This window comes from Dama dama, chromosome Y (genome assembly GCF_033118175.1).
Source record: "Dama dama isolate Ldn47 chromosome Y, ASM3311817v1, whole genome shotgun sequence".
Taxonomy (NCBI): Eukaryota; Metazoa; Chordata; class Mammalia; order Artiodactyla; family Cervidae; genus Dama; species Dama dama.
In genome coordinates, this window is record NC_083715.1 from 9,764,199 (window position 1) to 9,787,772 (window position 23,574).

At 38.5% G+C, this 23,574-nt stretch overlaps 1 pseudogene; it reads right to left on the reverse strand.

Moving 5' to 3' along the window:
- LOC133053549 (MYND-type zinc finger-containing chromatin reader ZMYND8-like) overlaps positions 1–9,252 on the reverse strand; it is a 78,427-nt pseudogene extending 69,175 nt beyond the window's left edge.
- Between the last annotated feature and the right edge of the window lie 14,322 nt (positions 9,253–23,574).

A 23,574-nucleotide genomic window follows, 5' to 3' on the forward strand; every position in this document is an offset into this window, starting at 1 on the left:
AGATCCTCATAGGTACCCAGGCAACACCCACAACTTCGTGTGTAGGACACACACCAAACCCTACTCCTCGCATGCCCCTGTTCAAGGCCCTGCCAAGGCTGGAGAGTGGCAACAATCTCTGAGAGGAACAGGGAAGTGGGCAGCCAAGAGTCTGTCCCAGGGAAGTGGTTAAGAAGTAGGAAAAGGCTAGGTCGCAGAAGCTCCATGCCCCATCACAGGCACCACTGTTCCATCTGACTTCACTCACAAAATACAATTTCAAAAATACAAGTATGCAGAATGTCAAGATAATGACCACATAGCATTAAATTTTAAGCACAGGACTCCCTTCCGAGAATGAGATTTTATGCAACTACACTGATGGCAAACCCCAGTCCTGGCTACACCATGTAATAATCATAATAATGCCACCTTACAGCTGCATAAAACATCATGGTCCACAAATGTTCCAATGTAGTTTTAATCCTACAATAAACCTATAGATAGAGTTCCTCATTTTACAGATGAAAAAGTGACTCAGAAAGGTGAAGTGCATTGCCCAAGGCATGGAAGAGCAGGTGTGAAACCCAACTCCTGACTCCAAGTCCAGGATTCTTTCCAGTGCAACGCGCTTCCTAAGCAAAGGGCAGATGGAAGGGGACTAGAACAGTGACCATTTCTGTACATGAGCCACTGGCTTAGTCATTAGGTGGAAAGTATTTCTGCCAAACTTCTGTCAATTCCAGGTTTTTAAAAACTTGATCTTTTACATGGTCAAATTCAATGTCTTTATATAAAATATATGGTCTAAAAAAAAGTAAAAGCAACAGGTGTAAAGTTAGATTTTTTCCCCCAATGTACCCCATCCAGTATGCACCTTGAGACCAAGCTACTCTAAGACACGATGTACTTCAACTATAGGAGAGCCAATTCCTTGATTTTGTTGGGAGAAAATTCATCAAAATGCCAGATGATAGGGAAGAAGGTAGCTAGGAGACCAGCAGTATCAAGGAGGGAGGTAGTTTCTTCAACCTGACTCTTCCTTACCCACTTTCCACATACTTTATAGAGCTCGATCTTTCCAGATAGTGAAATTGTTGCTAAACATCCTCATGTTAAAATAAAGCACTTTATTTTCAGACTTGAACTCTCAACTCATTTGTTTCCTAATTCAATTACTCAAAATTCATCCCTAAAAGCAATGAGAGCATTTTTTTGTGTGTGTGTGTGGTTGAACTAATATGCATTTGTTACAACCATTCACAGTGTCAACCCTTCACATTGGCTGATCACCCAGAAAATATTGAAGGAAAAAGAAGTGCAATTGAATGTTAGGTCCAAATAACACAATCTCTCAGCTCACTAGAGCTGAATCTTTCTCTAATACACTGGTCACAGGCTATATTACTAGCTCTTTTTATCCTATCTCTACATAGGAAAGCTATAATTTAAACTGACAGCATTACTTGTCATGAAGTCTATGGGTTTACAATTTCTAAATGTCAGTTTGAACTTCTGACTAGTTCCTTAGAGCACTACCGTTTGTTTCTAAATGAGGCAACTTGTCAGCTCTGCATACATAAAAGCAGTTAATCAGCAATTTGCAGTGCAACACTAGCAGGATCAGCTGGTATGCTAACAGTGAGCCCACAAAGCACCTCCAATTAGGAAAGAAAGCCTCGTCCTAAGCCAGTAATATCCTCATGTATCACAAAACTCATTCTCCTACTCATTAGATGAAACATTTCATGCCAAAGAACTTATTATTTTGAAGTAACTTATTATTTTGGAGTAACTGTCTGCCACCAGCCTGATGTACACAAGCTCCCACTGGCCTATAACAAAGGAGCTGCAGGCAGAGAGTCAAGACCACTGTGACTCCTGACCCTCCTCTCTTGTGGCTTCTCTTCAGCTCCCAGTGGGTTCTTATTCTTGACTCTCCTATCTACCATCCTGCTGTCCCCTTTTCTATGTGGCCTTCACATTTCCTGTCTTCAGCTCTCTAAGTAAAACGAGATGAGATCCTACCTGAGAATTACCCTGGTTCCTCTAAATTTTTCATTATCACCTGAAGGCCATATTTATGTTAGGGTCTACTCTTGGGTGATATTGGGCTTCCCTGGTGACTCTGATGGTAAGGAATCCACCCGCAGTGCAGGAGACCCAGGTTCGATCCCTGGATTGGGAAGATCCCCTGGAGAAGGGAATGGCTACCCACTCCACTATTCTTGCCTGGAGAATTCCATGAAAAGAGGAAGACTGGAGGCTATACCCCATGGGGTCTCAAAGAGCTGGACACGACTGAGTGACTAACATGTGGTGTTAAACATTCTAGGATTTGGACAAATGTACAATGACATGTATCCACCATTTTAATAGCATACAGAATAGTTTCACTACAGTAAAAATCCTCTGACCTGCACCCATTTTTTGCATGTTTTAAAACAAAGTTCAGCATTCTCAAAGCTGGATACAAGAGTCCTCCTCTTACTAGGACATAGATATTAAATCTGAAACTAAGAAACATTCATTTTTTTCAACACCATCAGCACACATGAATAACTACCTGATATAACAGATTTATTTAGGTGATATTTTAAATCAGGAAATAAGGTCATGAGATAATTGATAGCAAAGTGAAGTGGAAGTCGCTCAGTCATGTCCAACTCTTTGTGACCCCATGGACTGTAGCCTGCCAAGCTCCTCTGTCCATGGAATTCTCCAGGCAAGAATCCTGAAGTGGTAGCTGTTCCCTTCTCCATGGGACCTTCCCAACCCAAGAATCGAACTGGGATCTCCTGCATTGCAGGAGGATTCTTTACCACCTGAGCCACCAGGGAAGCCAAAGAATACTGGAGTGGGTAACCTATCCCTTCTCCAGGGGATCTTCCTGACCCAGGAATCAAACTTGGGTCTCCTGCATTGTAGGTGGATTCTTAACCAGCTGAGCTAACAAGGAAGCTAATTAACAGTAATGTAACAGAAGTATCACTCCTAAAAGCTACCAGGAAAAAGGCACATGAACCTGAAAACACAGAAGCAAGCTTTGGGAACCTTTAGCAGAAAACATACATGATATTACCATATGCAAACACAAGGCATCCATCTTATTCTCTTGAGTAACTTTTCATTAATGCTAATGGGCTCAGGAACTCTGTTTAAAGGCTTTTTCTGCAAATGCTAGAACAACACAAATCTTATTCTTTTTGGTGAAGTCCAATCTCATACACAAGAAAAAAATGAAACCTATGTGTTGATATTGACACATGTCCACATGAGTATTTGTCTATGTATTACTTCTAATCACTTTTCCCTTTCACTTGAATTTATTAGTCATTAAAAATCCTGCCAAACATTACTGAGTAACACAATGTAAAAATAGCACCAAAATAAGATTCTATGGACATTTCTAACTAAATCCCTTTCATTAGGATTAAGAATTTTTAAAAACTATGTGTAAAAGGGTAGTAGCATTGAAAGTCATTCACCACAGATGGCTTAAAGGTGTGTGCATTCAGTCATGTCTGACTCTGCAACCCTATGGACACTATAGCCCACCAGGCAAGAATACTGGAGTGGGTTGCCATGCCCTTCTCCAGGGGATCTTCCCCACTCAGGAATCGAACCCATATCTCTTGCATCTCCTGCATTAGCAGGAGGGTTCTTTACCACTAGCACCACCTGGAAAGCCCAGCTTAAAGGTAGTAATATAAAACATGCCACATATCAATCATATATTTGTTAAACACCAATTTACTTATGGTTAATAAGCTTCCCTGGTCACTCAGTTAGTAAAGAATCTGCCAGTAAAGCAGGAGAACCAGGTTCAGTCCCCAGGTCAGGAAGATCCCCTGGAGAAGGAAATGGAAACTCACTCCAGTACTCTGGCCTGGAGAATTCCATGGACAGAGGAGCCGGGCAGGCTACAGACCATGGGATCACAAAGAGTCGGACACGACTGTGTGACTAACTTTCACTTTTCACCTTACAAATGGCTAAGTGCTAAATAATATACAAAACTGAACCCGAAAGGCATGTGCCCAATTCAAGTAGCTATTGTTTTAACAACTTTTTCCCTCTTCCTTTACACATGTATATGTTGAAAATACCATTCTCAATATACCTTTCCTGATCACTATCTTCTGTCATTTACAAACTGAATTCAATTAAGAAACAATGCCAAACTTCAACCAAGAAGGTTGTTAATAAAGAAATCTATGGAAAAACATGCAGTTCCAAGAATTCCTATAGCCCATTTGACATTCTGCCCCACAGAGGCAAATAAAATCTAAACACGATGTAATTTCTCCACAGTAAGTTCTTCCTGTTAAAATATTCCCTTCTGATTTCCTCTCTCCTCTCTCAATGACCCATTCTTTTAACATTTTCTTGTTGTGAGTTCTATTTACTGGGATACAAAGGTGAAGTAGTAATGATGTTGGTTCCTGTCTTCTCAGGAGCCCACAGTCTGTTAGCAAAGATAGAAATGCATGCAATCACAGGAGAAAGTAATAAGTACTCAACAGAGGTCTATCTACATTGCTTTGGTGATGCAAAAGAGGGAGCAGTTAACTTAGGCAATAAGAGGTTTCTCAGAGGTGACATCTGGATGAACTTAACAAAGAAGTAGATGCTTAACTGGGGAAATGATAATTCAGGCAGAGGGAAGAACTTGTGGAAAAGCACAGAGACCTGAAAGCCAATGACATAGTCAAGGAGCGATTTCACACAGAAAACCAGGGGACATGGGAAGAGACTAGATTTGGCAGGAGATGAACAAGGAGAGTTAAACTGGGGCAAGATTATTTAAAGTCGTGTTTATTTTCCAAAGAGTTTGCTCTTTGTCTGTTCCCCTTTTGTTTTCATTGTGCTGAACAACAGCCGAGAAGCAGAAGGGCACAATCCACTGGTTTTAGGCAAAGGCACAAAGATAATGCAGTGGAGAAAAGATTGCCTTTCAACAAAGGGTGCTGGAACAACTGAATATACATATGGAAAAAGACAAAAACAGAAAAAGAATGTGGATCCACACCTCACTTTGTATATAACAATCAACTAAAAATCAACCATAGACTGAAATACAACACCTAAAACTAAAAAACATCCAGAAGAAAACATAGGAGAAATCCTTATTACTTGGGAGTAAGCAAAGATTTCTTACATATGACACCAAAAGCACAACGTATACAATAAAAAATTTTAAATGCATTTCATCAAAATTAAAAACATTGCTCATCAAAAGATGATTAGGAGACTAAGAAGATAAGCCAGAGACTGAGAGAAAAATCTTCTTGATAAAGGACTTATGTTCAGGGCAAGATGTGCTCTCAAAATTCAACAATCAGAAAACAAACAATCCAAGGGGGGGGGGGGGAATGGCAAAAGATTTAGACACCTGTGTTAGTCGCTCAGTCATGTCTGACTCTGTGACCCCATGGACTGTAGCCTGCCAGACTCCTCTGTCCATAGAATTCTCTAGGCAAGAATACTGGAGTAAACTGCCATTCCCTTCTCCAGGGGATCTTCCCAACCTAGGGATTGAACCCAGGTCTCCCACATTGCAGGCAGACTCTCTACCATCTGAGCCACCAGGGAAGAACTTTAGACACTTGACCAAAGAAGACATATGAATGGCAAATAAGGACATGAAAAGATGTTCAACATCATTAGTTATTATGGAAATTCAAATTAAAACCATAATGAGATACCACTACACACCTATTAAAACAGCTAAAATTAAAGGGATGGACCACACATACCAAGTGTTAACAAGGATGAGGAGCAAACAATTCTTGTAAACTGACAGAGGGAATATAAAATGATACAACCATTTTGAAAAAGAGCTCAGCAGTTTCTTGAAAAATTAAACATACACCTACCATATGAATCAGTGACTCCACTCTTGGATATTTACTCAAGTGAAAATAAAACATAGATTCATACAAAGATTTGTACCTGAATGCTTACAGCAGCCTTATGTATAACAGCCAAAAACTGGAAACAATCCAAATTCACATTAATGCGAATAATTAATACACTGTGGTATATCCATACAATGGAACACTGTTTCACAAGAAAAAGTAATGAATTGGTGATATAGCAACAACATGGATAAAATTCAAAATAATTATGCATAATTATGCTGAGTGGCAGAAGCTAGATACAAAAGACTGTATACCTCATGATTCTATTTACATAAAAATCTAGAAAATGCCAAGTAATTTACAGAAAAGATAGTGGTTGCTGCCTGGGACCACATTGCTGGGAAGAACTACAAAGAGCACACACAAGGAAACTTTTAGAAATAGTTAATGTTCACTATCTTGATTGGGATGATGGTTTCAAGGATGAAGACACATATCAAACCGATCAAATTGTACACTTCATATATGTCCAATTTATTTAATGTCAGTTACATTTCAGTAAAGCTGTTTTTTAAAAAAAGCATTAAAGGAGTCTATTCAATCATTAAATCATTTCATTTCTACCCTGTTTTTACACTTTGTTTGCAAGAGAACTGAATATGTGAGATAATACCACAAAGGCACTACCTGAGGTGTGTGTTTTTCAGTACTTTCCCATATTTGTGACCAAGTTATGTATGATAAGATGAATAAGCAGACAAAGATAGAACACATAAGTTGGTAAAGACCAAACTTTTGAGGCACCTCCACAAGAAATCTGGTATGTATAAAGTAGCTGCTCTTCCTTATGTTGTTTCCCCTTTAAGCTACCCAAATAATGTATTTGGCTCCTTATTTTTCCCATGACGGCAAAAAAAATTTAACATGCAGTAGTCTTTTTTAATTTTTTGACTATAATGGAAAACTACAAAGAATGTTTCCACCCCATCATGGTAACAGGATGCTGCAATATTACTGTGAAATCACATGTGAGTGCATATACTACAACATATAAATACTCTGCCTAGTAAGACAAGTGTTTAAATTAATAGAACAGTGGATGGTGCTTTCAGATGGTGCTTTCAGAATATGCAAAAACATCTAAAAGAGTGAGAAGACTTAAACATTTTTAACAACACCCATCTCAAGAGTTTATAAAAATATACCACAAAATAAATACCACTCAATACTCTGGCCTTCTCCTCTATGTGCCCTAAAAAAAATGTTCCAAAAAAGATAAGTATTAAACAATTCTAGAAGGAAAAGAAATCCAACAGCCCAGAATGAGGTCATGTCCTGGCTACAGTGCATACAACTTGAAGTTACTTTCTTAAACTACAATGGTAAGCCAATGTTCTTTAGATTTGAATCAAGGACTTAATAGGATATCTGTCTTTTTGAGGAGTCACTACTTAGAGTATCCACCGTTTTCTGTCTGAGCTATAACAGTTTGAGAAAAACAAAAGCAAAAAAACATCCAGTTCTTTTCTTAAAAGTTCAGATTTGAAAAGCTAGTACTAGAGTTGAAGTATATTCTAATGAGTATGATGATCAGGGACTAGAAATGAACCAAGCTGACTGGCAAGATATCTAGCCCCTATTACCAGGGCCAGGGCCATCAGTTCTCAGGGGTAGCTTTCTCTGAGTGAACAGTGCAAGAGAACTTCCCCAAGTTAGAGAAATCTCATATCTTGAACACAAACGGGCTACATGTAAGGGCATCAGACTGAAGCTCATTTGTAATATACTAAAAAGTTGTTGGGTTTTGTTGCTTTTGTTGTTTGTTTTTAACACAGAACTGCCTCATTCGAGGGATAAAGTCTCATAGCACTGTATGCAAATCTGATGAGTCACAAATAAAACCGGGCTTGTACACTTCTAGACAGATAATAGGTTATAGGAAGATCTAAGTTGCATCATTCAGAAAACTAAGATCATGGCATCTGGTCCCATCACCTCATGGGAAATAGATGGGGAAACAGTGGAAACAGTGTCAGACTTCATTTTTTTCGGCTTCAACATCACTGCAGATGGTGACTGCAGCCATGAAATTAAAAGACGCTTACTCCTTGGAAGGAAAGTTATGACCAACCTAGACAGCATACTGAAAAGCAGAGACATTACTTTGCCAACAAAGGTCCGCTGGTCAAGGCTATGGTTTTTCCAGAGGTCGTGTATGGATGTGAGAGTTGGACTGTGAAGAAAGCTGAGCCCAGAAGAATTGATGCTTTTGAACTGTGGTGTTGGAGAAGACTCTTGAGAGTCCCTTGGACTGCAAGGGGATCCAATCAGTCCATCCTAAAGGAAATTAGTCCTGGGTGTTCACTGGAAGGGCTGATGCTGAAGCTGAAACTCCAATACTTTGGCCAGCTCATGCAAAGAGTTGACTCATTGGAAAAGACCCTGATTCTGGGAGGGATTGGGGGCAGGAGGAGAAGGGGACGACAGAGGACAAGATGGCTGGATGGCATCACCGACTCGATGAACATGAGTTTGAATAAACTCCTGGAGTTGGTGATGGACAGGGAGGCCTGGCGTGCTGCAATTAATGGGGTCGCAAAGAGTTGGACACGACTGAGCGACTGAAATGAATTGAAGTTGTATCATGAAGGCATGTCAATTACATAAACATATGAAAAATATCCAGTGTGTGGTCACTTGTAACAAGCACTAAACAAATTACTCAAAAGATCAGACACTAAAATAAAAAGAATGCTGTCTTCGTACAATCCATGCACAAAAAGGCTCTTCAAAGACTCATGCTTAAAGTTATCTTTCACCAGCTTCAAGGAAAGATGTCAACGTGACCAACTAGATGTATTCTCTTGTTGAGTGTAATAAAGATTTAGAGAAATAAAATCTACAGAACAATCTGATTTTGGCTTTTATGATTTAAATAGAACACCCTCTTCTTAAAGCAGTTATAAGGGATAGTGAAAATTAATATTTGTAAAGAGTTTGAAGAACAGATGCAACAGAAGATTAACAGAAATATACAGTAAGCATAAAGAGAAACCATAGATGTGTTTCTTTTTACATTAAATCTGAATTTTATTTGTAAATCAAAATATATCCCTTCTGTGGTGGTTATTCTGTTTTTCCTCTCACTCCCCACTTATCCATACCTGCCACTGTCTGCTCTCTCTGTACCAGGGGGCCAACCTCTGCAGAACCTACAGTTTCCTCACTGCCCTGGCTTCAGGTTGAGCTGAACCAATGGGAGGCAGCAGCAAGTGATGAGAATGCAAGAGAAGAGAGGTATCAGAGAACTGGATTCCTGACCCCTCTCCTGACCCCTCAGTCCTCTCACTCTGCTCCCTGCAGGTGTGTCAGGGGCTTCATTCCGCTGCAGCTGTGACTGCCGCCTCATGGCTCTTCTCCAACAGCAGCAGCACTCATCAAGCTTCACTGCACTGTTCTCTCCTCCTGGAAGAGAAGACACGGTGACCCCAGATACCACCTCACTATCATTTTCCAGTTTCCTTAACCCTGCCCAAACCTTCTGTAAATAGTGCCCTCGTTAAATTCTCTTCAGTCAAACCCTGACTTTTTACATACTGCATGTCTTTAAAGCAAAATAGTCTTGTTTTGAGAGATAAATGAACATTTTACATGAAGACTGCTATTACACATGTTGGCCAATCTCAGATTCCCCATCTATCTGAAGCATCTTCTCTGATACCAGTGACTGCACACATCAATCTGCACCACTACATTTACAATCATATATTAATTCAAAGGTTTCCTGGGGGGGGCGGGCAGATAACATATCTTATCTCAAAAGATAATCATCTATAGTTTCTTGGTAATTAGGTAATTTGACAGAAAACATCATATGTGAAATTTTGAGATGTTGAATCCCAGGAACATTCAAACTACTATGAGAATATGAGTGTTGCATCTAGTAAGTACAGGGACCTTTTACCGAAGAAAAATTCAGATACATAAGGAACTCAGCTGTTCAAGGCCCTACTCATTCCACCCGACATCCTTTCTTCTCCACCAAAACAAACAAACAAACAAAATATGAAGGATGTTTCCAAAATCCAGGATATCTTCTTAGACAGTTGTTAATTCTACTTCTGTCCAATGACAAGAACTATACAGTATCCAGAGCACTGAAAAATAAAGGCACTCAGCTGGGTTTTTTGGCTTTAGATTAACTAGTGTTACATATTACATCTACATATTGACAGCTTGCCATTTCCTTCTCCAGGGGATCTTCCTAAACCAGGAATCGAACCCAGGGTCTCCTGCATTGCAGGCAGATTCTTTACCGGCTGAGCTATGAGGGAAGCCCCTCAAAAATACAAACTATATCCAATATGTTAGCCCAAGCAAATCTACTGTTTGTAGGTTTCTGTTGAAATTAGATAATATGTTTGTAAATAAAAATGATATTTGTTTACATTACCCCTTAGCTACATTAGTAGATAAATGAGAGATGAATGCAATATATTAATCTTAAAATTAAACACATAACATATCAAGTATAGCCCCATTCTACAGAAAAAGAAATTTATATTATGATGCAGAAGTGATCCAATTAAGAGTTTAAAGAAACTAACGGTCAATATGTGAAATGTCCTTTACCAACGAATTTTTAAAAAATCACAGAGTGTCATAGCTAAAAGGAGCCTTGAAGACCATCAGTTAAACTCTCTTATTTTACAGATGAGGAACTTAGTGCCCAAGGTTTAAGTAAGTTGCTCCAAATTCTTAGTTGCTCTGAACCCTATCAGGACTAAATCTGGTGGGCAAGAAGTATGGTTGTAAGAAGCATTACTTCTTGAAGGGGAGTGCTTAAGTAAGGGGGAGAAATTACACTTACCAGCTAAGATTGCTGGGTTTTGAATGGCCAGTGTAGCGTTCTGTAATGATCAAACTAGCTGGGGGAATTTATGTGCTTTTCTAATACTTTTAAGAGAACCACGATCACCCACAGAAGGATGTCTCAGAATCCAGAAGGATGTCTCGAGAATCCAGAATCTCGATGATGTATAAAAATTCAGACTCCCCCTTCACCCTTGGCATTGTTCCTTATCTCTGATAACAGGGAGAAAGGTTTTGGCTTAGACTTTAAGTGGGAAATACATCATCAACATCATTAAATACCATTCAACATTCTTCACTGAGAATCTCTGTTCCCTATATTGTAACTCTGTGAGTAGGGTGTTTGTGAGAGAGAGAGAAACAGAGTGGATGAAGGGGTAGGTTAAAAGAAAAGATAAGGAGAGAAGCAAGATATTAGAGAGCGGAGACAGAAAAAGGGAAAGCAGAGGTGGAAACAAAGAGACAAGAGAAAGAGACAGAAAGGCAGAGATTCAGAGACGTGTTAATCGCTCAGTCGTGTCTGACTCTTTGCGACCCCATGGACTGTAGTCCACCAGGCTCCACTGTCCATGGGATTCTCCAGGCAAGAATACTGGAGTGGGTAACCATTCCATCCTCCCGCGGATCTTCCCAACCCATGGATCAAACCCGGGTCTCCAGCATTACAGGTGGATTCTTTGCTGCTGAACCACCAGGAAAGGTGAAACAGAAACAGTGAGAAACAGAAGCAGAGAGACAGATAGTGATGGAGAGACACGCAGATCAGAAAACACAGAGGGATAGAGGAAAGGAGGAGAGTAAGATAGCAAAGCCACACTAGAAACCCCTTTGTTAGACAATGCTGTCCTCACCAAGAAGTTTTAGCACCACCTGAGAATTTGTTAGAAGGCAGGAACTCAGATCTTGTCCCAGACGCACTAAATCAGAATCTGTATTTTTAAGACTATCCCCAAGTAATTCAGGGGCTACAACAGTTAGTTCTATTTACTCAAGGTCATTTTTAACTGTCATTAAAGGAATGAAATGGTTGACACTATGTGCAAAGTTACAAGGTTCCATCACTTAGAAACCCAGGATAAACTTCAATCTCAGGCCAGGTAACTTGCATGCAGACATGTAGATTCAACCCAACCATACTTGCTACCAGTTTGTTTTTGTTTTTTTAAAAACAGTAGGTTCGCATCTAAGAAGTTAATAATACAACCTTTTGTTTCCACAGAAATTTCCTTTCAAGTGTTCAGAAAACAGGAAATCTTCAAGACTGACAAATGACAGATTTAATCAGATGCCTCTGAAATAATCATTCATAGTTGGAAAATTTCTGAGCAGCCACTATTAAAAACATTTAATTTCTTTTTTTGAAAAATTTAACATGTAGCACCCATTCCATGATGACACATGTATTTAAGATATTCTGCACTTCAGATAAAAGAGTAAATATATTGTAATTTCACTACACAATGTTTTTATTAAACAGCCAAGCACATAATTACAGGATTATCAGTGCAAAATTACTGCCGCTTTGAAACTCCAGTATTTCACTCACCCACATGGCAATGTTTTTCTCTTCCTACAGTCCCAGTCATATTCCCTGAACCCTCTGCCAGCTGCTCCTTTCTCTCTCCACTTCCCTATTGTTTATGGCTTATCCTATTCATCATCTTTTAAAGGAGAAGAAAATAAGTATTAGACACTGATAGCTACCTTTTTCCAAGAATATGCTCTTTGTTCTATGCACTGAGTAGAAATAATGACTGTTGCTAACAGAAGGGCCAGGATGGGAACTCTTGACTCTGATGGTCACCTTTTCCTTCTCTTTCCCCTTCCCTTCTCCCTCTCAGTCAATCTCAGTGACTCTTCACCCTGCCAACATATCCTAGCTAGCCAATATCTAAAGTGGAGAAAGCAACAAAGATCTGTACTAAAGCGGTGCAAACACAGAGGGCAGGAGAAGACAGCTAGAGACCACACACTGACTGACCAAATGACCTTGAACACACCATTTCCAAGCCTAGGAAATAGGCCTCAATCAGTTAAATGTGGGTGAGTTAAGTCCTTTCAGAGCAAACACTCTGTTTCTAGCTGAAATCTGCATTTAGCTGAAGCCCTCTTTTCTTCTCATATGTAACAAAAGACTGAGTGGTGAAGAATACCACAAGAGCAAGTGAAAGAGAGAAGATGGGAACACTGGACACTGGTGAGCTCACCGCTAATGGTACTTCATACTCTGGAAGCACCTTCACATTATTCACTAATCCTCTCATTTACAAAAATAACAAACATTTACCTCCCCACCCCCCACCCCCACCCCCGCCAAAAAGCAAGATGAACAAATTAAGAGGATCCTAAGTGCTCAGGCTGCTTTACTTACATAATAATGCTTAGCATCTTAGGGCATCATAGGGCTATTGGCCACATCCTTCCATTGGAGAGGAGAAGATATAGAACATTTAAGTCCACAGATTCCAATCACATCTTCAAAAATACCTCCGTTTAACATCTGCACTCAATAAATGTACATTTATCTAGAGTAATGTGCTTGGTTGTTTTTTAAAGTGTTTTTTTTTTTAATAAACAATTATTAAGAATATAAATAGCAGCTAAAGAAATAAATAAAACTACCACCAAATAACTCTACTAAGTTTACAGAATGACTCAACAAAACTAACTTCTGAAAATGACAGCAATTCTCTGCCTAAATCTCTAAGCAGTATAGGCAAAAGAACAAAAATTGGTCAAAATAGGTTCTTGTCAGGGAGGGGGGAATGCAACTATTCTAACATGAAAGAAATAAAAGGGGTTAAAAATCAATTACAATGAATTTCCTTGTTGGTCCAGAAGTTAAGAATCTGCCTGGCAATGCAGGAGACATGGGTTCAATCCCTGGTCCAGGAAGATTCCACTGCCACAAGGCAACTAAACCGCTGCACCACAACTACTGAAGTCTGATCGCCTGAGAGCCTGTGCTCCACAACAAAGAAACCACCACAATAAGAAGCCTGCACACTCCAAAATGCAGCAACAAAGACCCAGTACAGCCCCCAAAATAAATAACTTTAAAAAAAAAATAATTACCATGAATAGGCCATAACAGCCCAAAGAAACTCGTCTACCTGTAAGAATACTGAAGTGGAGGCAAAAACCATGAAATAAATGTTAAAAGTACACTTCGTTTTGTTTCTGAAAGCAAACACGGAAGAACACAGACATTTTTTAAAATAAGGACTATTTTTCAAAAGAAACACTTGGAAACGTCTATCATTTGAAACATCCTGCCTCCTTTCTTTGCTTTAAATTCCATGTATGGTATTTTGAGCTTACTGCTTTGATCAGATTTAGCCCTAAGTAATTATATTTAGTCATAGACATTTGATCTATAAATGGAATCTACTAAAGGAATTATTATAACTTCCATGAAACTGGCAAACAGCAGCTCTGTTTGATGTGATTCTAGAAAAGCTTTATTCTGAAAAGAAAATGCAGTAAATTTACCTATATAGAAGATATTTCAAAGTTAAAATCTTTCAAAAGTATAGTTATACATCTATAATACATTTCAAAGAAAGAATTACCATTTAACAGGGTCCTGCACAAATATGGATTACTCAATAGTCACTCTTCTTTTGAGGAAGCAAATGGTATATATATATTTCTCTTTTCATAGATCTCATGCAAATATCTATAGACTGAATGCTAGCCACTAAGCAAAAAGACTGTTCAGGATGCTTGCCTTGAAAGAATATAAAATATATCGTTGACGGAGTATGTAAATCTAGACACAAGCAGAATGTGTCTCTAGGTAGCAAAAGGCAAAGGAGAAAGGGAAAGATACATCTAACTGAATGCAGAGTTCCAGAGAACAGCAAGGAGAGATAACAAAGGCGTCTTAAGTGAACAATGCAAAGAAATAGATGAAAACAAAAGAATGGGACAGACCAGAGATCTCTGCAAGAAAATTCGATACACCAAGGGAATATTTCATGCAAAGATGGGCATATGATAAAGGACATAAACAGCAGGGACCTAACAGAAGCAGAGGAGATTAAGAAGAGGTGGTAAAAATACATAGAACTATACAAAAAAGGCCTTAATGACCTGGATAACCATAATGGTGTGGTCACTCATCTAGAGCCAGACATCCTGAAGTGTAAAGTCAAGTGGGCCTTAGTGGCATCACTACAAACAGAGCTAGTGAAGGTGACAGAATTCTAGCAGAGTGATGTCAAATCCTAAAAGATGACGCTGTGAAAGTGCTGCACTCACTCAGTATGCCGGCAAATTTGGAAAACTCAGCAGTGGTCACAGGACTGGAAAAAGTCAGTTTACATTCCAATCCCAAAGAAGGGCAATGCCAAAGAATGCTCAAACTATCACACAATTGCACTCATCTCACATGATAGTAAAGTAATGCTCAAAATTCTCCAAGCCAGGCTTCAGCAATACATGAACCATGAACTTCCAGATGTTCAAGCTGGTTTTAGAAAAGGCAGAGGAACCAGAGATCAAATTGCCAACATCTACTGGATCACAGAAAAAGCAAGGGAATTCCAGAAAAACATCTTCTGCTGCTTCATTGACCCTGCTAAAGCCTTTGACTGTGTGGATCACAACAAATGGTGGAAAATTCTTAAAGAGATGGGAATACCAGACCACTTTACCTATCTCCTGAGAAACCAGTATGCAGGTCATGAAGCAACAGTTAGAACCAGACATGGAACAACAACTGGTTCAAAATCAGGGAAGGAGTACATCAAGGCTGTATATTGTCACCTGCTTATTTAATGTTGATGCACAGTACATCATGATGCAAAATGCCAGGCTGGATGAATTGTAAGTTGGAATCCAGATTGCTAGGGGAAATGTCAACAACCTCAGATAGGCAGATGACACCACCTTTATGGCAGAAAGTGAAGAAGAACTAAAGAGCCTCTTGATAAAAGTGAAAGAGAAGAGTGAAAAAGTTGGCTTAAAGCTCAACATTTAAAAAACTAAGATCATGGCATCCAGTCCCATCACTTCATGGCAAATAGATTGGGAAACAGTGGAAACAGTGGTTGACTTTATTTTTCTGGGCTCCAAAATTGCTGCAGATGGTGACTGCAGCCATGAAATTAAAAGATGCTTGCTCCTTGGAAGAAAAGTTATGGCCAACCTGGACAGCATATTCAAAAGCAGAGACATTACTTTGTCAACATGGTCTGTCTAGTCAAGGCTATGGTTTTTCCAGTAGTCATATATGGATGTGAGAGTTGGACTGTGAAGAAAGCTGAGCACAGAAGAATTGATGCTTTTGAACTGTGGTGTTGGAGAAGACTCTTGAGAGTCCCTTGGACTGCAAGGAGATCCAACCAGTCTATCCTACAGGAAATCAGTCCTGGGTGTTCATTGGAAGGACTGATGTTGAAGCTGAAACTCCAATACTTTGGCCACCTGATGCAAAGAACTGACTCATTTGAAAAGACCCTGATGTTGGGAAAGATTGATGGTAGGAGGAGAAGGCGTTGACAGAGGATGAGACAGTTAGATGGCATCACCAACTCAATGGACATGAGTTTGGGTAAACTCCGGGAGTTGGTGATGGACAGGGAGGCCTAGCATGCTGCAGTTCATGGTGTCACAAAGAGTCAGACATGACTGAGTGACTGAACTGAATTGAACTGATTAAGTCCTAACTCTGTGGCAAGCACTGTGCTTAAGGGCTTTATATACATTAACTTAATTAATTTTCTCAACAACCATATAAAATGTGCAATATTGCTCCATATTACAAATGGATTAGATAGGCAGAATAACTCTGCTGTAAATTTGTGAAAAGAACAACAAGGATTTCAATTCAAGTCTGACTCTACAGACTGTGCTCCTAAGCACTATACCATTCTGACTTGGGGAAAAAAATTATTTCAGAGAAAGTTACTACCTTCTATCAGGATCAGAGTATTAACAAGGATGTTTTAGACCTGGGAAAATAAATAAATAGAGGAGGGAACAGAAAGGGAGCAAGGGAAACACTTTTACTAATAGCTCTTGCTTTTTATTACTCTGACTTGTAAGTCAGAGAAAGTGAGTCATAATAAAAAGGACTGGCTCATGATCTTAGTTTCCCAGACTAGTGCAAGCCATTCCCTCCCTTTTTTTGGTGCCAGTAATAATAACAACTAACATTTACTGAGTGCTTAGTATGTGCCAGAAACTCTTCTAAGAGCTTTATGTGTATTATCTTATTCAATCCTCACAAATCCATAAATATTATCTTCATTTTATAGATGAGTAAACTAGAACATAAGGAGATTAAATAACTTGGCTCAAATTCTGCCTCCAGGCAAGATAGAGTAACAGGGACAAGACTTATTTACCTAATTACTTAAACAACTAAAAATCTGTGGAGAAATATACAAGAAGTAACAGTTTTCAGACACTGGACAAGAGACAGCAAAGAACAATGATCCCTGAGAGAGAATGAAGCAAGAGGTATACTTACGAATGGCCCAGCTCACTGCATAGAGAGTTTTACTAACCTACAGTTCTGGGAAGGGGAACCCAAGAAAAGCCCAGAAATTTTCCTTAGTTGAGAAGACAGAGCGGGGAGCTCAAAGAAGCTATGGGGGTAGAATCACAGAGAAGACTGGAGAGGAGAAGCTACACTGAGAGAAAACTGCAGAGACCTTCAGAGCCCTCCCAACCTCTGCCCCAAGCCTTCATCTGAGAACTGGGTAGTGCATCCATATGAGAAAACCATCCAAGGATGGAAAAGAACCACCAGAAATATGCAGGTGGAATACCCTCAAAACTCACACAGGGCCAGGAAAAGGCTTTTCACAAGCCAGAGTGGAAAAGCCTCACAATACATAGGACATAGGACACAAAGTATTCTAAAGGACACTACCTCAATATGTGGCTAAAATTTGCCCAGACTATAGGCTTCTCTGGTCCCCCCTAAAAAAATGTTAAAAGTGAGCTTCAAAAAGATCAAGTAATTTACAAATAATTTAACAGCAACAGAGCTCCACAACAAAGTAAAAAAATTCTTCAGTAAACACAAGAATACCTAGCACTCAACAAAGTAAAATCCAACATGTCTGATATCCAGTCAAAAATTACCAGGCAAGCAAATAAGCAGGAAGATAAAATCCATAATGAAGAGAATAGTTGAAGAGAAACCAAACCAGAAATGACACAGACAAGTATACAAGAATATTAAAAGCTATTATAATAATATTCTGTATGTTCAAGAAAGTAGAGGAAAATATGATCATGTTAAGACCTGGAAGACATTTTTTAGACATATATCAGAGCTGTAGAGATAAAACCATAATGTCTCAAATTTTAAAATGCAGAAAATATGACTAATAGTAAACTAGAAATTAAAGAAAAGATGGGTATATTTGAAACTACACCAAATGAAACAATTAAAAATGAAACAGATAGTGTTTTAACAGAACATAGTGAGCTGTGTACACGTTCAAGCAGCCTAATGTATGTGTAATGGAAAAGAGAGAGAGAAGAAGGCAGGAAAAAAAAACTCCTTATTCAAGGAAATTAGAACTGAAATATGTCCAGATTTAGTAAAGACTATTATTTAAAAAATAAAAACTATTTAATAAAAAGTACAAGGCACATCATAATCAATTTTCTTAAGCACATTAATAAAGAAAAAGTCTTAAAAGATTCAAAGAAAATAAAGATTTGATACAGGAACAAAGCTAAGAATGACAGTGGATTTCTCACTGGAAATAGCACGAGAGAGACAAGGAAGCAACATCCTTACATCTGTGAAAGAAATCTCCAGACTTAGTGAAAATATCTTTCAAATAGCACAGCACAAAGCAATCTTAGACATATAAAAGCTGAAATGGAAAACAGTATGGTGACTCCTTAAAAAATTAGAATAACCATAGCATCTAGCAATTGGTGGCGCTAGTGGTAAAGAACTCATCTGCCAACACAGGAGATACAAGAGATGTGGGTTCAAGCCCTGGGTCGGGAAGATCCCCAGAGAAGGGCATAGAAACTCACTTCAGTATCCTTGCCTGAAGAATCCCATGTATAAAGGATCCTGGTGGGCTACAGTCTATACGGTCACAAAGAGTCAGACATGACTAAAGCAACTTAGCACACATGCACTAGCAAATCCACTCCTGGGTATATACCAAAATTAACTGAAAAGCAGGGACTCAAACAGATATATTTGTAAATTAATATTCATAGCAGTTTTATTCACAATAGCCAAAAGATGTAAGAAACTTAAGTTTCTATCAACAAATGAATGGATAAACAGAATATGATATATACAAACAATGGAACATTATTTGCCTTAAAAGAAACTCTGATACACAGATACACAGGTTCATGCTACAACAAAAGATAAACCTTGAGGTCTTCCTGCTAAATGAAATAAACCTGTCACAAAAAGACAAATACAGTATGATTCTATTTATATGAGGAACCTAGAGTAGTCAAATTTATAGACAGAAAGTAGATTGGTGGTCAACAGGGAATAGGGGAGGCAGGAATGAAGAGTTGTTGTTTAATTGCTACAGCGTTTCAGTTTTGTAAGATGAAAAGCCGTGCTGAAGGTTGGTTTGCATGACAGTGTGAATGCATATAACACTACAGAACTATACACTTAAAAATGATTAATCTCAAAAATTTTATGTATATTTTTACAATTAAAAAAAGCCTTTTTTACGTGGAAAGAATTAATCAGCAGCTGCATTACAAACAAAAAGAAAAACTAGAGGAAACACTGATAAAGACAAGGAAGACAAGTCAAATATCAGAGGACACTTGAGGAGATTGCTCAGTTAAGTGCAATGCAATGTGGGATCCTGGATTATATCCTAGAGCAAACAAGGGGATTACAGAAAAAATGGTAAAAATTTGTATGGGCAGTAGTTTAACTAATAGTACTATACTTGTTTTAATTTAATAGTTTTGATAATTACACTGTTTATTCAAAATGTTAACATTAAAGGAAGCTATGTGAAGGGCATTTAAGAACTCTCTGTTCTGTTTTTTCAACTTTTCTGTAAGTCTAAAATTATTTTAGAAGAAAAATATTAAAACAAAAAGAAGAAGAAAGCATGGTTAGCATACTACTTGTGACAAGAGTTAAGGTTCCCCTGTTAATACAGGTGACTGAAGTCCAAAGTGAGTACATTTTAGATCTAACTTAGAGGAGAGACAAGCAATTTTGTTTTGCCTTTTTCAGTTTAAACAGGAGTACAGAGGAGAAGGTTGTCAAGTATTCTTGAAACAGCATAAAAATCAGTCTATACTTCACAATAAAAATGCCACCTTACCAAAGTTGTGATACATGTGACAATATCCCAGAACTAACCCAACAAATATGGGGATATAGCTACAAAAGAAATGTAGGAGGAGTCAAGAGAAAGAAAAGAGGCTTAAAGGACTGGTTTGTGCAGTTCTGAAATCCAATCACTTTTAATCAATCCCTTAAGATAAAGAATAATAATTTCTTAGTTAAATTTCCATAAGAAGACTGCATGTTTTCCCTCCACTGTTCCTGTCCACGAGATCCACAAATGTAATTCTAAACCTTCTCATCCACTGCAATCTGGAGCAGTTTTATGGAGCAGAAACAGCATGAAACTGAAACTGGTATTTACTGATCAGCTACTCTGTGCCAGGTACTGCATGGATTATCTGATAATCCATTAAATCCTCACAATAAGCCTAAAAGGTACTATTATCCCCATTTTAACAGGTGGGTGATCCAGTGCTGGCTTTTCTACTGTGTCACTGGGAAAACTTATTTGAATCACAGCATCTCTGGACCCAAAGAGACCAACACAGTTAAATGTCACTGCTGGCATTTGTTTCATACCTGCCTTACCTCTCCTACTTTGAAATACTACAAGGTAGGAGAGTCATGACCTTGGTATTAGGCATATATATGCACAGGTTTGCAGTTGCTAAAAAGAAAGAATGTTACATGGGAAGGCTAAACTAACTAGAAAAAGAACCACTAGAGTTTCCTACAGTTCTGCTATCATATTCTTCAAAGAAAAAGCATTAGAGAAAGGAATAGACTAGGGATGAAGAATCTGGGATCTGGTCCCAACTCCATCACTGACTGGCTCTGTGGTCTTAGTCTCACAAACCTCTCTTTATCTAAGACTCAAAACCAGTGCAATAGAAAGTAGCTGACCTTTTTGATTCAACATACTGTGAGGAATGAATGAGCCTATCTTAGAGGCTTATTATAAACCTAAAAGCGACAAAATAAGTAAAGTTCCTGGTACAAGATCAGTGTCCAGCACTACCGGTTCCCGCTGTTTCAACACAAGGATTCAAGGATGGAGCTGCCTTGTTAGTAGAGGGTGCCTTCCTGTCTGCTGCATTTTAGTAACCTGGCATTTTCACTCTGATGATATTTTTTTTTTGTGGTATCCTACAAATGTTGGTATAGAGGGTGATTCATCATGTAAACTAAAATCACTGCTTGCAAGTAAATGCAAACTGAAAATTACAGAGAGAACAGAGGTTTAAAAATGTACTTAAAAATAACAAAAACTCAAGTGAAGTCACTTATCCAATATTTTACTGAAAATTGGATCACCTCCAATTCTTTTAAGGGTACCCACAGTTTGGTAACCAGATGTTAATACTGATCTTCTGCCAAAGAAAACTTCAGGATTCAAAGACTATTTTTTCCTTTAAAAAACATTTATATCTCAAAACATGTATTTCTCTGATACCTTAACAGACTAGACTAAAAACAAAGTATCCCTTCAATCTCCATGCTACTCTAAGGTACATTTGATGTGCACTAGCAGGAGGCACTGGGGAAGAGAAAGGGCCTATTCATTATTTGAATAAAGAATAAAACAGACACCAGTAGATAGCCAGCCTGACATTCAGATTCACAACTGAAAGGTAAGATTTAGAAGCAGCCCAGACCCAATAAGAACTTAATTACTTTATTATAACTAGCAAGATGAGCTTTATTAAGGGACAGGCACAGTAGTTATGAAGCAACGTGGCTGCTGGTACAATCCAACCTATCAAAATGAATAAAGTAAACTATCATCCAAACCAACCAAATATCAGATTAAAGTAAATTCTCTGCAATTTCCCTCAAGACACAAATATGAATATCCTAATCCACAGTATCAGAGTGGCAATTATGACAACTATACCAAGGCATTTTATTACCCTCTACTAGACTTGGCTAGATCTCTGAGCTGCTTTCATCATCAGTTGAGTATTCCCTGAACCCCAAAGCTGTTTCTGACAGAAACGAGGCACAGCAAGTATGATATTCACTTTGTGCCATCCTCAAAGTACAGATAACAGAACAGAGTAGATTTGATTCTTTGACAGGATTATCTACGGGCCTGACCTTTGGTAACTGTTTCTAAGTTCATCAGCTAACCAACAAGTAAATGAGCAAATGAACAGGAGAGTTGGAATGCATGACTGTTCGACCAAACTCATATCATTGTGCAAATACCTCCAACTTAAAATCTTAATTATCAAAGGAATATGAGAGCTAACCTAGACCAAATAGATACACAAGTGGCTACAGCAAATGACGATATTAATATCAGATAAAATAGACTTGAAAACAAATAGATAAAGAGGACATTTCATAATTACAAAAGGGAAAATTCATCAGAAAGACATGACTGTAATGTGTATGCACCCAACTAACAGAACTTCAAAATGCAAGAAACTATCTATTCTTTCTGTCACTACTTCATCTCCCACCTTCCTGAATCCTCTCCACGAAAATGTCCCTAAGCAAGATCACCAGTGACATCCATACTGTCAAATCCATTGATAAATTCTCATTTCATCTTACTTGACCTACCATTTCCTCATCCTTGAAACATTTTTCCCTTTGGACTGAAGGACTCCATTTTCTCTCCATTCTTCTATAATCTACCACCTTTTCAATAAGGAAGTGCATTAGGCAAAAGACTGGATACAGAAACAACAGTTGGAATCATTCATTTACTGGTCTTTTTTCTTGGTTTCCTTTCCTGGTTTCTGATTGTGCTTTTCTAAATATTCTACCCCTAATACGTACTTGGTTTTGACTTCTTCTCTATTATGCCTATTGCTTTACTTCTGCACTTTCTTTGATGAAAATGACATTGTTTAGTTTGAAATACTTTCCTTTGCCCACAGTGGTGATGTGTTTATCCTAAATTGTCCACAGCCCCTATCTACCTCTACCCTGTGTGGTTTTAGCATAGCTGATCATTGTTAAAAGCTGAAAATCTCAAATTTATAACTACAGTAAATTCCAAATGTGTATTCAAATCTCCACTTAGATGTCTAATAGGCGTCACATCTGCAATCTTAATTCCAACCTCCCTTCCCCTTTTACAATGGCTCAAGCCAAATAACTTAGGTCCATTCTCTCTCTTGTAGCCCCATATCCAATCTTTCAGGAAGTTCAATTAGTTCTACTTTCAAAAATAGATCCAGAACCCAACCATTACTTACCATTCCATCACTATCACCTTGGTCCAAGCCTCCCTATTGGTCTCATGGCCCTGAAGCCCATATAGCCTATTCTCCATGTAGCAGATAGGATGATCTTTTCGAGCACTAGTCTGAACATGTCTTTACTTTGCTCAAACCCTCTGATTTCCTTCCATTATAGTAAAATCCTAATTTCTTACCATGGCCTTCAAACCTTACATGATCGGACCTCCCATCAACAACCTCTTTGACCATATCAGAAATCCTACCATTATGCCATTCATTCCCTCCAGCCAAACTGGTCTCCTTGCCCTTCTGGGAGTACAGCAAGCACATTTCCTGCCATGGGTCTTTAACCCTGATGGTCCCCTTGCCTGGACTTCTTTTTTTTTTTTTTTCTATTCCC